Genomic DNA, 13,922 nt, shown 5'->3' on the forward strand with positions numbered 1-13,922 from the left:
CAAGCATTCGGGTTTTGACACGGTTTGAATGCCACGGTCTAGAACTTGACCATGGCAACTTTTACACACCTTCGACTTTTGACACGAACACTTGCCACGGGGCTTGACCAAGAGCTACTAGACCGTGGCAATCCAAGAAGTTCATCACCCAAACCCAGAAAAGAAGAGACACGGCCACTAGACATGGTGTAAATCAAGCCATGGCAACCTTGATCATGAAGAATCTGTCCAAGAACTTTGACACTATCAGTTTGCCACGGTCAGTTTGCCACGGTCTGTCCAAGCATCATCTGACCGTGGCAAACCACACCACTATCCATCAAAGCCGGGTCAGGACCCAGTTTGTCCTGGGCTGACCCGGTCCGCAAGAGACACTATATATGCTTTTTAGGGTTTTTTCCAAGACTTAAGCTTGGTTTTCTCTCTAGTTTTCTTTCCTTTTTAGTGTAAAAACGAGTTTGTTAAGAGATATCTCAAGGATTTAATCAATCTAAGTCTGTTTCTTATCATCTCATCATCTCATTTCTGCTTCTAATCATGATTAACATCATCTCTTGCAAAAGATTAGATGTGTTCTTCATGATTAGTGAGTAGTCATCTTTTAAGCTTCTAGGTGTGTAGATTAGGGTGCTTATATGTTTGATTTGTGATGTTTAGGGTCTAGATTCTCATTTCATTTCCTTATTTAGCTGCTCTTAATGCTAGATCTCTCATTATAAGCTTGATCTAGAACTTAGGCATTTCTCCACCCACAAGGTGTTTGATGAAATGCCTGAATGAGCTAACTTAAGGGTTTATGCCTTTTTCATCATGGGAATGATTTGTTAAATGCATGAATGACATCTTAGAACTGTTTTTTAATGCTCATTGATTCATATTTCACAAATGATGATTTGGTTTGAAAGTGAATTAGTGTAGAGATTAATGCCTTCATGAGAAGATTAGTCTAGATTAGAGTTCTAAGTTCAAATGTTTGAGATCATGTGATTGCTTGCTATGTCTTTCTGTGTAAGATTCAGTCTTCTTGGTTGAGAGATTGTTTGGTCACTTATTAGGCTTGATGCATTATGCTTGCTGATTGCTTGATTATATCTAATGGTTGTTAGACTTGATTCAGTGATTAGCAAAGGGATTATTGTCATGGGAATGAATTAATCTGATTAAGAAGCCTAGACTAAAGAGTAACAAGTGTTGCATTATGTTCTTAGCATCATGATTCAATATCTAAAGCACCCTAATCAATGATCACATCTAGAGGTTTAGCTTTTATCATTTGCTTAATCACCATCATCTTATTGAGCTTGCTTTAATTACTTCCTTATCATTGCTTGTTTGTTTCTTGTTTATGATTTCATTTGTTACTTGTTATCAAAAACCTGTCTTTGATCACTTGACTTAAGAACTTATCACATAAACTAGTGCCTAACTACCACACATATGGATTGACACCCCTTATACTACTTTGACAAGGGGATTGATAACCCTTCTTAAGGCCTGAAAACCTTATCACCTAAATCTTCATCAGTTCCACGACCAGACAATACCTCAGTATCTTCAGAATGGGTATCATCAGAATCACCAACCACTGCACAAATAAAACTAAAGTTTATCAATACATGATAGCGTAACATCAATCATGGATAAATAAAAAAAGATATACTATGGTTTAGTATTTATATATACAATTAACATCGCCGGATCCATTGTTTAGAAACCAAGCATTTCTCTGAAAATCCCAATCAAAGGTGTAAGGAGAGTGTTTGTTCGAACGTCCATGTCCACAAACTAAGATAATAACATGCATGCATATTAAAAAAATAATAATTAGTCCAAAAATTAATAATACAACGACAAAAATTAAAGCATCAGGGTATTCAGAATTACCTTTTCTACTTAAGATCTTTTCATCAGAAACAGATATACAAATCGCAGAACCACGATCTACGTAAAGCAATAAAATATCAAACTTTATTATAAAAATATTATCTCCAAAAGTACTAATTGTGAAAAATAAAAGTTAGCTCATCAAACCTTCAATTATCGGATTGTACGACCGCAGAACCCAAGATTTAATACCAGAATCCATGAGCAGCTGACATGGTAACCTAGAACAAAACACAAATTTCAAAACGTAGGAGAAGAAATTAAATACGATGGAGACAAACAATAACCTTTCTTTTTAGATATGTCGGTGAAAACGTAAGGAGTTACGTAACGATAACCCGATATTCCGTTTTCATCCATAATCGGACTCAAGATATCGCAAGTTTCATAAAATGAAGACGAATAACCGTCAGCAAGATCCGGGTTCACGGAACCTGATCATCGTATTAAAAAACATTTAGTATAATAAAGAGTATACACATCATTACTGAGCATGTGGATTTAAAACATATATACCTGTTGATGCAGACGAAGCTTCCCAAGAAATCATAACTTTAGATGGATGAGCAAAGCTGTAGTCAGAAGAACACATTGTTAGGATTGAATGCAAGTGAACAAACATCATGAAGAGCTTCAAAACCCTAGAAAATTTGATGACAAAACGTACAAAGCTCACAAACCAATTTATACGTAGGAATAACGTAGAGTTTAGACGAATATGTATATTATTGAGTGATACGGATAAATACAACCCTCCATGAGAATATTTATATAAGATCAAAATTAACATTTTTTATTCATAAAATAAACCGATAAAGGTAGAAAGGATCTTATATTGATATAAACAAACAATGTTGCCATTTTACAATAAATACAACCCTCCATGCGAATATTTCTATAAAATAAAAATTAACATTTTTTATTAATAAAATCAACCGATAAAAGTAGAAAGGATCTCATATTGACATAAACAAAAAAATTGTCATTTTACGATAAAGAAAACATCTTTTTCAGATTACAACGGACCAAATATTAAAAATATATTGAATAAATAAGGAATATTCCCAATTTTAATTATTAAAAGTTGAATCCGATAAAATTATCTAAAAATAAAAATATTATATAAATAAATGACATAAACAAACAATTTGTCATTTTACGATAAAGAAAACATCTTTTTCAGATTACAACGGACCAAATATAAAAAAATATATTGAATAAATAAGGAATATTCCCAATTTTAATTATTAAAAATTGAATCCGATAAAATTATCTAAAAATAAAAAGATTATATAAATAAAAATTTACATTTTCAAAATTCACACAACAAAGAGTTCAAACCCGCGATATACGTATAACAGGAAAGATCTCCTAACCAATTGTGCCAGAATATTTTGTTCGTTGATTACGAAGCTCTTTTGTTTATATTGGTTTGTACGCGGATTTTCAAATAAAACTTTGGGCCGCCTATATTCGGATTCAATGCAAATCCATTAACGATTTCAATAAAAAATTTTGTAAAAATTAAAATTACCAAAAATCGTTAAAATCAATCAATTTAAACCAATCAAATTATAACAAACACCGACCAATCAGAAAGCTCAAAATTCATTAATCAAAATCGTTAAAATCAATCAATTTAAACCAATCAAATTATAACAAACACCGACCAATCAGAAAGCTCAAAATTCATTAATCAAAACAAAATTCATTAATCCAGAGTTTGAAACTATTTTGAACTCCCCTTTCAGCTATTTATTTGAACTCACAGCTATTAGGTGCCCTATATCGTGTAAGCTCATCCAAGCTCTTTTAACCAGAAAAGTAGTTAGCAAGAAGAAATATGAAATCTGGATAGTATTTGGTGGTCAACCTTTTCAGTTTGGATTGAGGGAGTTTGGTCAAGTTACCGGCTTGTCATGTGGCGAGTTCCCTGAAGATTACGACCTCGACTTTAAAAAAAACGATGATGTGGTTCCGGATGACCACTGGCGAGAACTAATAGGTAACGAACCTAAGACTACTCTGGCTGATATTGGTCACATGATTAAAACTGACAAGGATATGCCTAGCAGCAGAAGACTTCGTCTAGCCTTGCTTATGATTGTGGACGGTGTACTAGTTGCTAACACACAGGTACACAAGCCCACTCCTAGATATGTTCGCATGTTGGAGGACCTTGATGGATTCCTCACATTTCCTTGGGGGACAAAATCATTCCTTAAAACCATAGCATGTATCCGTCATTCGAAGAAAGTTCCAGGCAAAGTCGATGACCCCGTAGGAGCTTTTAGGCAATATCTTCGCCAATCCACTTTTCAGATGCAAGGTTTTCCTCTTGTCTTACAACTTGTTGCATTCGAAGCCATACCGGCCCTCCCCTTAAAGTTACCCAATGACTCCGCACATCCCATACTACTCGAGTGGAATGCTGTAAAACTTCACAAAACGACTCTCTCTCCATCCGTGACGTGCTTGACGTTGAGTTTGGGGACAATGTAACTCCTCTTCCTTCATTCTCTTCCCCATTACTTCTATATGTATTTATTGACTCACCTTTTGTTTTTGGGATGTGATGGTAGCTGATTGTTCATCCACTTATAGAAGTCCAGACTCCTGATGTGATTGGATGGGGTGATTGGGATGATGAAATATGGGACAGGAAATTTGATTACTTGGTGGAGCTGGTAAGAAAAAGTCATTCATTTATCAAGACCGCCTGGCCTAGTGGAGACGCTTCCGAGCCGTTATCGGTTCATGTCCCAACACCTGTTCAAAGCGTACACCAAAGACACATTGTAGATCGTAAGAAAAAACAGTCGTAACCTCATACCCTATCAAAGCTACGCCCAAGGAAGAATTTGACTAAGCATATGAGTCGGCAAAAACAGAAAACCATCGACAAGCTTTGCATTCCACGCGATGTGCAAGGCGAAAACCAGAACGAGTGGCTGCTGTCGCAGGTTAAGCAGTTGGTTTTACGTGTACAAAAAATGAAAGATAAAGTCAAAGCCCGGAAGTCTGTCCGATTTGGTAAACTTTCTTCCCAACGTCTCAATTCTACCAGACAGAAAACCAAACGACAGCAAAAGCGACACTTCCCAATACGATCATTTTATCCTGTACAGTCTTCATCTCGAATTATCCGCCTCACTGAAGATAACTACACACCCGGGAATTCTGAATCCAGCCATCACGCCCAATCAGGGAACCACGATGGAAACGACGATGATTTCACTGACTCTGTAAGTATCTTATTAGTCACTAATCTTTGATTGTCGTGGACAAGGCAAGACTTTAACTATACCACAAAAAAGCTTGTTTACACTTATAGGAACATAACAATTTAACGAATCCCTTATAGGAACCACCCATGGATGACTGTCAAAGACAAAAGGAAGATTGTAAAAAAGATCAATCCCCTGCTAGTGACTGCATTATGGATGACTTCCTAGATCAACAACCTGGAGAGGAAGCTGTCGTTCCACCCGCCTCGAACGTTGCACAATGCGGTACAGAACCTCCAATATCACTTTCCTCATCATCATCACTTTCTGAGAAAACCGTTGAATCAGCCTCCACATGCAAACCGTCCTCTCTTTTACCGTTAGCATTATTGAAAATTTCTTCAAACATCTCCGCGTGTTTAACCAGTGCTTCGTCCAAATTGTTAGGCAACACATTTCGCTGACCTTCGACTGTCACGGTAACTGATTTCCTAGCTTTGAAGCTACATTCATCAGTAACAAACTCCATCTTTCTAGACGTTACTGGATAGCAGCCATCTTGGCTTTTAGCTGCCTTGCCTTTCGAATTTGGCGAAGAAAACACACAACCAGTACTATCCTCAGACATTGTGGACGTTAGTGGAGTGTTCAGCATTCCGGGATCTTCATCTTCAGTACGACTTCCCCGAAATGATGGAATAGAGGTTTTAAACCCACTACCAGTACGACTTCCCCGAAACGATGGAACAGAGGTTTAAAACCCACTATTAACACTATCCTCGGCTTCGTTGGACTGTACAAACCCTAGCTTCTTTCCAAAACTGGGAACTTCATCAACTTTTATGCACCCTCACCGGAACTGGGTTTTTAAACGAACCATCGCTGCTGGTTGTCACCGGAGTTTTAAATACAAAACCTTCACTCTCGAAATTACTCGGTCCATGTCTTGTAGGATATATAAGGTGTTTTGTACCCAGAAAGATCATCCGAAAAATCACCACCATTGCTTCTTCTTCTCACCGCACTCCTATTAGCACTACAACCTCCCTCAAATCCACTTTTCCCAACCTTGTTCTCGTCTCCATCAAACTTTGCGAATAGGTTTACACTACTCTGGACCCTGAAGTGTTTTAAGAAATAATCTATCGAACTATCTTTTGTAACCATAACAGGCGGCGTAGAAAGGCCGGTAGCTAGTTCAGTGCTATTAGGAGGCCAATAGCTTAATGTTACCGCAACACCTTCTCTGCCATCGTCAAAAAATTCACTCAAGACACCTAAGTGGGACTACTCTAGACATCTTAAGCTTGTCCACAAGGAAATCCTAAAGCCCTTCTCTCGAACGAATCCACTCGCCACATATTACCAAACAATGCTCATTCATAGCAAACAATGGACCACTAAACCAACCAAAAAAAAAAAAATTAGCTTTCATGTCCACGATATAAACATCCACCATTACAATGAAAACTAGTTCTACAGAAAACCTGTTAGAGCTTTGTCCGCCAGCGCCGAACGTGTCTGCTCAAATGAAACAGGTTAACCTAATATTACGAGATTTTCAAAGGTATAAGATTGGGACGTTTACCTACCAAACTAAAACAAGCAGTAGGATCAACTTCATTAAATGCAAATCGGACGGCTTACAATATTAAACAAAATTTAATTTTGTGGGCCCTATTAGAGAACAGCAAACTAACATAGCTCCCGTTATCCATCTATATTGGCCATTTCTATGTATCCAAGAACTGGTATCACTTCTATCCACACAATGTAATTTATGTAGCATATAAATTTGCTATAGTTCGACCCAATCTCGCGGCCCAAGTATCGAATGTATGAAACTATCCACACCCTTTAATCCATATTTTCTCGTACAAACAATGATATCCACATACAACTGTTCTCGACAAAAAACCAAACTGTTGCCGTATACCTCCTTCACGATAAACTACCATTAAATTCATTGTCGAAGGTTTCAGTCATTTGCAAAGACTACCATTACAGTCAATCGAATACCAGAATCCAAGAGTGCCATTGGTCAAGAATCAATTTTCAAATGCAAGAGACAAGAGGTGGAAATGTTTCTGTCATAGATGCGATCCTGACCTAGAAATACAAGAACCCAGAAATGTTTCTGCCATAGATGTGGAAATGTTTCAAACACTAATGTTTACTCAATTTCGAATTCTGTGTCGGTCTAGTCTAACGAAACCGAGAAATTCAGAGGACCATAGATTCGAAATCATCTCTTCCACAAGCGAATTATAATTCGTTACAAATTTCTGCAGATCGGAAAAACTAACATTTCAGCCACCGGTTAGCTGGAGCTAGCACAGTCAAAAAATTGATACAAAGTGAAAAATCAGCTATCTTCGTTTATTGAGGGACTTTTTAGGACTTTCACACAGTGCCACATGGGATAAAGTAGCCTAATAACAATAAGTACCTTTTTAAGCAAAGAAAGTGGTGAAAGTGTCCTTTTATGTAATTCACTATTTTGAATTTGTTATGGAGTAACCCGATGACTATCATGTATTTGAAAAAAAAGGATGGAAAGCTGAGGAAATTGGTCGTACTAAAGTCGTACTTAACAACTCGAATCCAAAGTGATCTGAGAAGATTACAATCTTTTTTCAGTTTGCAACTGTTCAAACATTAGTGATGTTTGTTTGGTCAATGAAAGTATTTACCATAATTTAGTATTTAACTAGGTGGCTGGCCCGCGTCTTGTGTGGGCTGTTGCTCTTCAAAAGTTTTTTTAGTTTTGAATATATAATACCCAAACCACATTTTGAACAGTTTTTTGTGTTTTAAATTTAATTTTGGAACCATATTTCGAAAGTTTTTTGAGTTTAAAATGTAATATTCAAACCATAATTGGAAGCTTATAAATTGATTTGTATAATGCTTAATATATATACTTAAAAAAGCATATTATAACAACTGATCATTTACTAATTTTTTAATTCAAACAAACAGAGCTATTCAAAACATTATCATAGTCAACACTAATTCATAATATAAGAAGATCCAAAAGATAAATCAGTTAAATATAACAAAATTTAAAAGATAAAACAGTTTAAAAATACCAATGACCACCAAAATATTATAACTAATATCCAATGTAATCTAAACATGTTTTTAGTAGCAAACAAAACAACCTATTCAAACCAACCGCGAATTTCTATAAATGTTTTCAAACACGTCTTTGTAAACAACATTCATTGTCTTCTTTTGTCCTTTGCCATTCTTATCTGTAATAAGAATCTTCAACCCTTGGCGTGATGTAACTCTAGACACAGCAACATAAAGTTGACCATGCGAGAACACTGGCTTTGGCAAATATAATCCCACCTTTTGTAGAGTCTGACCCTGACTTTTGTTTATAGTCATAGCAAAAGCTATGGTAATAGGAAACTGCCTCCGGCGCATTCTAAAAGGAAACCTTGCTTCTGGTGGTGACACAAACATTCTAGGTATGATAACCTTTTTTTCTATTTTCTTCCCGGTTATATGGCTTGCCTCTATTACATGCCTAGCTAACCGAGTAATAAGCAACCTCGTACCATTACACAAACCACCCTTAGGATCAATATTTCTAAGAAACATTATTGGAGCTCCTATCTTTAACTTGAGAGAATGATTTGGCAGCCCTGATACCTTTATACTATTAAGATACTCCTGTGTATAGACGACTTCGTCTATTTTGCTTGTGTCTGAAGTATCAATGCTATCGGCACTAAGGTATTCATGTTCCTCACCTAATAAAACAATTCAAACTATGTTAGTACTGATATATTTTAATTATAATATAAATACGTATTAAAAGGAATTGTGATATATCATATAACGAAGACCTTTGAGTTCTGATAGCATGAATTCATTGATAACGTCGACATCCTGATTCCGTGGACTGAGTATTGCCCTTTCCTGAAAAAAACTGGTTCACGAGTGGTTGTGTAAGATTGACCATAAATCTCCGAGACTATTCTCTTAACAGGATCACCTTCTCCGCTTATCAGCAAATCCTCTGGAATTTCTAATTCATCTTCTATGGTATCATGAATATTTAGTTTTCCATCACCAATATCCAAGATCCACTTGGCGAATTCTTCAATTTCTTGATTATTGAAATCATTATCGCCACGAAGCAGTCTCATATTTGTCTTTAGCTGCAGAACTTTGCAATCAGACCAAATATGAGAAGAATTCACAGTTGCCAATATAGTCTCTGAGCTATTGCCTCCGACAATAACAGGGAGTATTTGTCGAAAGTCACCACCCAAAACAACGACCTTTCCACCAAAGACCTTATCACACTTTAGTATATCACGCATAGTCCGATCCAATATCTCAAAACAATGCTTGCTCATCATCGGAACCTCATCCCATATAATAAGATCGGCTGCTTCAATCAGCTCTGCTTGGTGTGATCCAGAACTCACATTACAGAATGTATACTCGTTCACAACTATGGGTATTCCAAACCGAGAATGCGCTGTTCTTCCTCCCTCTAATAACAATGCTGCAATGCCACTTGATGCAACATTGAGAACTATTTTTCCTTGAGAACGAAGAGCAGCGCCTAAAAGCCTCCATAGGTACGTTTTACCTGTCCCACCATATCCATAAACAAAAAACATTCCACCGATACCTCTTGTAACTGCATCCATTATCTCATTGTAGATATCCTTTTGTTCATGGGTTATTGTTGAAAACAACTTGACATGATCGTTTGCAAGTTTTGCACGATCGTATGATTTCTCATCCCGGATTAGATGATTTGATTTCTTATACTTTCCAATATCATCAGGGACTGGCATCTCTCCTTTATAGTCGGATAATGAATGACCGTTTCTGCGCATATACTTCTCTATATCTGACAAACCAAGATTCTTATATTGGGCTTCAGTCAACACCAAACCTAGATATACAAATAAGTCTGTTAGCAACTAAGATAATGTGAATCTTGTAAAATAGTTTAAAATTTCAAATCCATCTTACCTGGGTCATTCTCTTCACGCCTTTTCTGATATAAGAAATCCTCAGTTAATATTTTCCAAGTAGCATTCCAGATGTTGATCGGAACTGCTACACTACTCGAAAGAAGCATTATAGCAAAAAGTTTACGAAGAAACTTTCCAGTTCCCCAAAAACTGGCCTCTTTAATTCCTTCGATGTATTCTTTATCATCGTCTAACAAACCAAGCGCAAAGCATGCTTCTCGGAAAGAAGAGTATATAACACCATTAACCTTTTTTAAGTCTTCAAAACTCTCAGGGCCCTTGACTATATTGAGAAGAATCCTCAAATGATATGCGTCTTCAGCGGAAGGTGAGACATACACCAGTCTGCCTATGGCAAAACCTTGTTTTCGTATTCTCCATTGCCACTGCTTTGAGATCCAGACGAATTTTGTTGGGAAATCAGCATATGTTAGCTCCTTTGCCAAGGCATGTTCCTTGTTTGCCTCCATCCACGCTAGAAATTGTGACTGACCTACCGATGCCTTGTTTAAGACTTGGTCAACGCTCTCTCCTTCCTGATATATACACATTTGTTTACCAGGCAAATGAAACGAAAGTTGCATTACTGCCGTGGTTCGGTACTGTGTAAGAATCTTTAGAAGCCTCCATGATGATTCATACGGTGAAATGTATCTAAGAATGAGCAAATCAAACAGAAATAAATAATCTTGTTTTTTTTTAAATCATACTTAAGTAATTATTCAAGCGATCTAATCTTAAATATTAGTTTCACAAAGTTACCTGCAATTGTAATGTTGCTCAACCTCATCTTGGGATATAACGGGGTTACCGTCTTCATCCTCGATTGCTGCTCTAATGTAATCTAGACCCTTGTTTATATATTTGAATAGGTACTTTATAGACCTGGTTTGGTTGCACCACTCAACGTTAACATGTGCCTGAAAACGCTTTAAGAGATCTGGATTATATGGGACAACATATCGGTTATCACACAAAACACCCCTCTTCAGAATGGTTCTTTGATCCATACGACGTCTATAGATGGGGAAGCCAGCATCATCGATTTTAGTAACTGATCCATTAGGCTTAGGAAATAATTTTGTACACCTTTTCTCATGCATACAAACATTTTTTGGATTGTCATCACCGCATGGTCCATGTATCATCAAGTCTCCAACAATTTCGTACAAAATTGGATCCAAGTCCTTGTCCGGTATCTCTGCTGATATAAATCTATCTATGTCCTCGCCTGTTGGTAGTTTGGATTCGGGTTTCAAGAAAACAACCATGTGGGCATGTGGCAATCCTCTTTTTTTGGAATTCAATGGTATACATCGCTGAAATAAAAGTAAAACAATTAGAAAAAGTTAGAAATACATGTAATAAATCGAATTAGTACCTATACGTTAAGTATAAGTTGGCACGATTTATATATTATGACTCTTTACTTATATTTAATCTTTTTGACATACCTGAGTTAACGTGGCCCATAACGTGGTCTTTCGTTAGATAATTCACTAAATTATCGAGCTTCATTTTAAAAATCCTGCAACAAATATCTGGTCGATCCTCGATCTTTAGATCATGTTTTTCCAAAAACCTCGTTATCTCAGGCCATTTTGGATTGCAAGTAATTGTTATGAAAAAATCCGGGTATCCGTAGTACTTGCATGTTGCCATCGCGTCTAGATAATGTTTCCTCATGAATCTCTTACTTCCCGTGAATGAAGCAGGTATAAGCACCTTTTTTCCTTGTTCAGAAAAATCATTATTGCCACGTTCACCAGATTGTTCAATCTTATCAAAGCTGTCACACCGTAGCTTCTTTTGATTATGCCATATATAACGAAGCCTATTTGATTCTACCATCGTATATGCGTCAACCAGAAACTGCTGATACAATCTCCCAGACATCATAATGATTGGGGATTCTCCATGCCTGTCTTGAATGCGAAATGCGAAAAACTCACGCATTGTCACGGTTGTGCGTTTCCTTCCAGATGTATCAACATAGCCAATATCAATACCTAATCTAAAACCATCTTCACCATACGGAAACAATAACGGATACTGCAAAGGTAAATAAGCCGGATGCAACTCACTTATACGGTATAAACCTCCAGACTTGCTTTGAATAACGATGTCTCTTTTTTCTGTTAACATATTGAAATCACCAGGTATCAAAGCCGCCACATCGTTCTCAGTAGGTAAGTTATGCGTTCGACCATCAGTAGTTCGGCCACTTGCAAGAACCAACTTAAAACCTTTAGAATTTTGATTCCCAAAAAATCGTTCGCGTGCAGTTCTTAAGGCTTTAACATGAGGATTATGATCATCTAACATCTTCTTCAGAAGCTCCACGATATCTGCTCTCAGCTTCCTTGAATTACCAACATCCCTGAACAGTGGTTTTGAAACTATTAATATTTATAAAATTGAAACACTATATTGATATAGATAAATAATAATATTATATTATAATAAAAATCGAAGATTACCCATAAGCATTCATCCTATTTTTAACTTCGTTGATGGTATCATGGATATATAATTGTAGGAAGTTTGGTTGTTTGCCAGGTGCTGGTAACATATCTCCGATCAAATGATAATTTTCACCACACATTTGGAATAGATACGGACTATTACCGTTGTTTATAGTATTATCAACCTTTCCACCAAGTGACGTAAACGAAAACATCATATTGTATGCTCTTATGAATTCACGGAAGTTTTTCCTCGTGTTATCGCGATTATACAATAGCTGTAACAACGTTTTGGGGGAGCTTTCAATAAAGGTAGCTGAACTTTGCCACTTAGACAGCACATCGTGAAAACTGGAGTAGAAGATAGAGAGTGCTTGTTTATACGTTCTCCAAACCACATTGAAGCATGACAATAGTCACACATGTAAGATTGATCACCATCATCAAAATAACCTATAATTGATTTTAAAATTTTAAAATATAATAACTTGTATATATATATATATACTAATAAAAGGGAATTTGTTTCGATTTGTACCACTTTCCATCAAGCCAAAACTCGTGAATGAATTATATTCAGGATAATTCGGTGGTTTAGGTTTTTTTTGTCTTGGTCGTCGTTTGTTCGAATTACTTGGCGGAACAGCATCTGAATCTTTATCATCGTCCGTGTCCGAATCAGTAGCGACAAAACATAGAACATCATCGACATCAACGGACTCTGTCAATATATCTATAAATTTACACAATCAGATGCAGTTAGTTACATATATTTAATATAAATCAATATAAAATTGTATTTAATCAACATAACCTTTTGAATTATTTATTGTTGGTAAACCACGCTTCGATCGAATGATATTCAGTCTGTTTTGTCTGGCTATTTTAGCCATACCAACACGTCCAATAGATTCTATATCAATGTATTAATGATAAACTGATTTTGGTAACGTTGGTGCATACGTTTCAGCCCTTGAAACGATTGCTGTATTAAGGATGAAAGGTGTTTCAGCGGCATATCAAAAGTAACAATACATGCATTTTTTCAAAGAAACAGAAACACTTACGACGATTTGCAACAGGTATCTTAACGACCCTAGGTTTCGTTATTCTCTTTCTCTTCGGCCCCATAGTTTATGATTAGGTTTTCTTTTTCTTTTTTGTACGATATTAAAAAACGTGCATGAGAAACACTATTTAAACATATGTAGGGTTTTCCTATAATTTGTAGGGTTTTCATTTGTTCTTTATTGAAACAAACCTAATTTAACATTTTATTTTTTTCTTTTTTTTTTTAGTTTAAGTTTATAAAATATTTAATATTAATAGAATAATCG

The sequence above is a fragment of the Eutrema salsugineum genome, unplaced genomic scaffold (assembly GCF_000478725.1).
Source record: "Eutrema salsugineum unplaced genomic scaffold, Eutsalg1_0 scaffold_6, whole genome shotgun sequence".
Classification (NCBI taxonomy): Eukaryota; Viridiplantae; Streptophyta; class Magnoliopsida; order Brassicales; family Brassicaceae; genus Eutrema; species Eutrema salsugineum.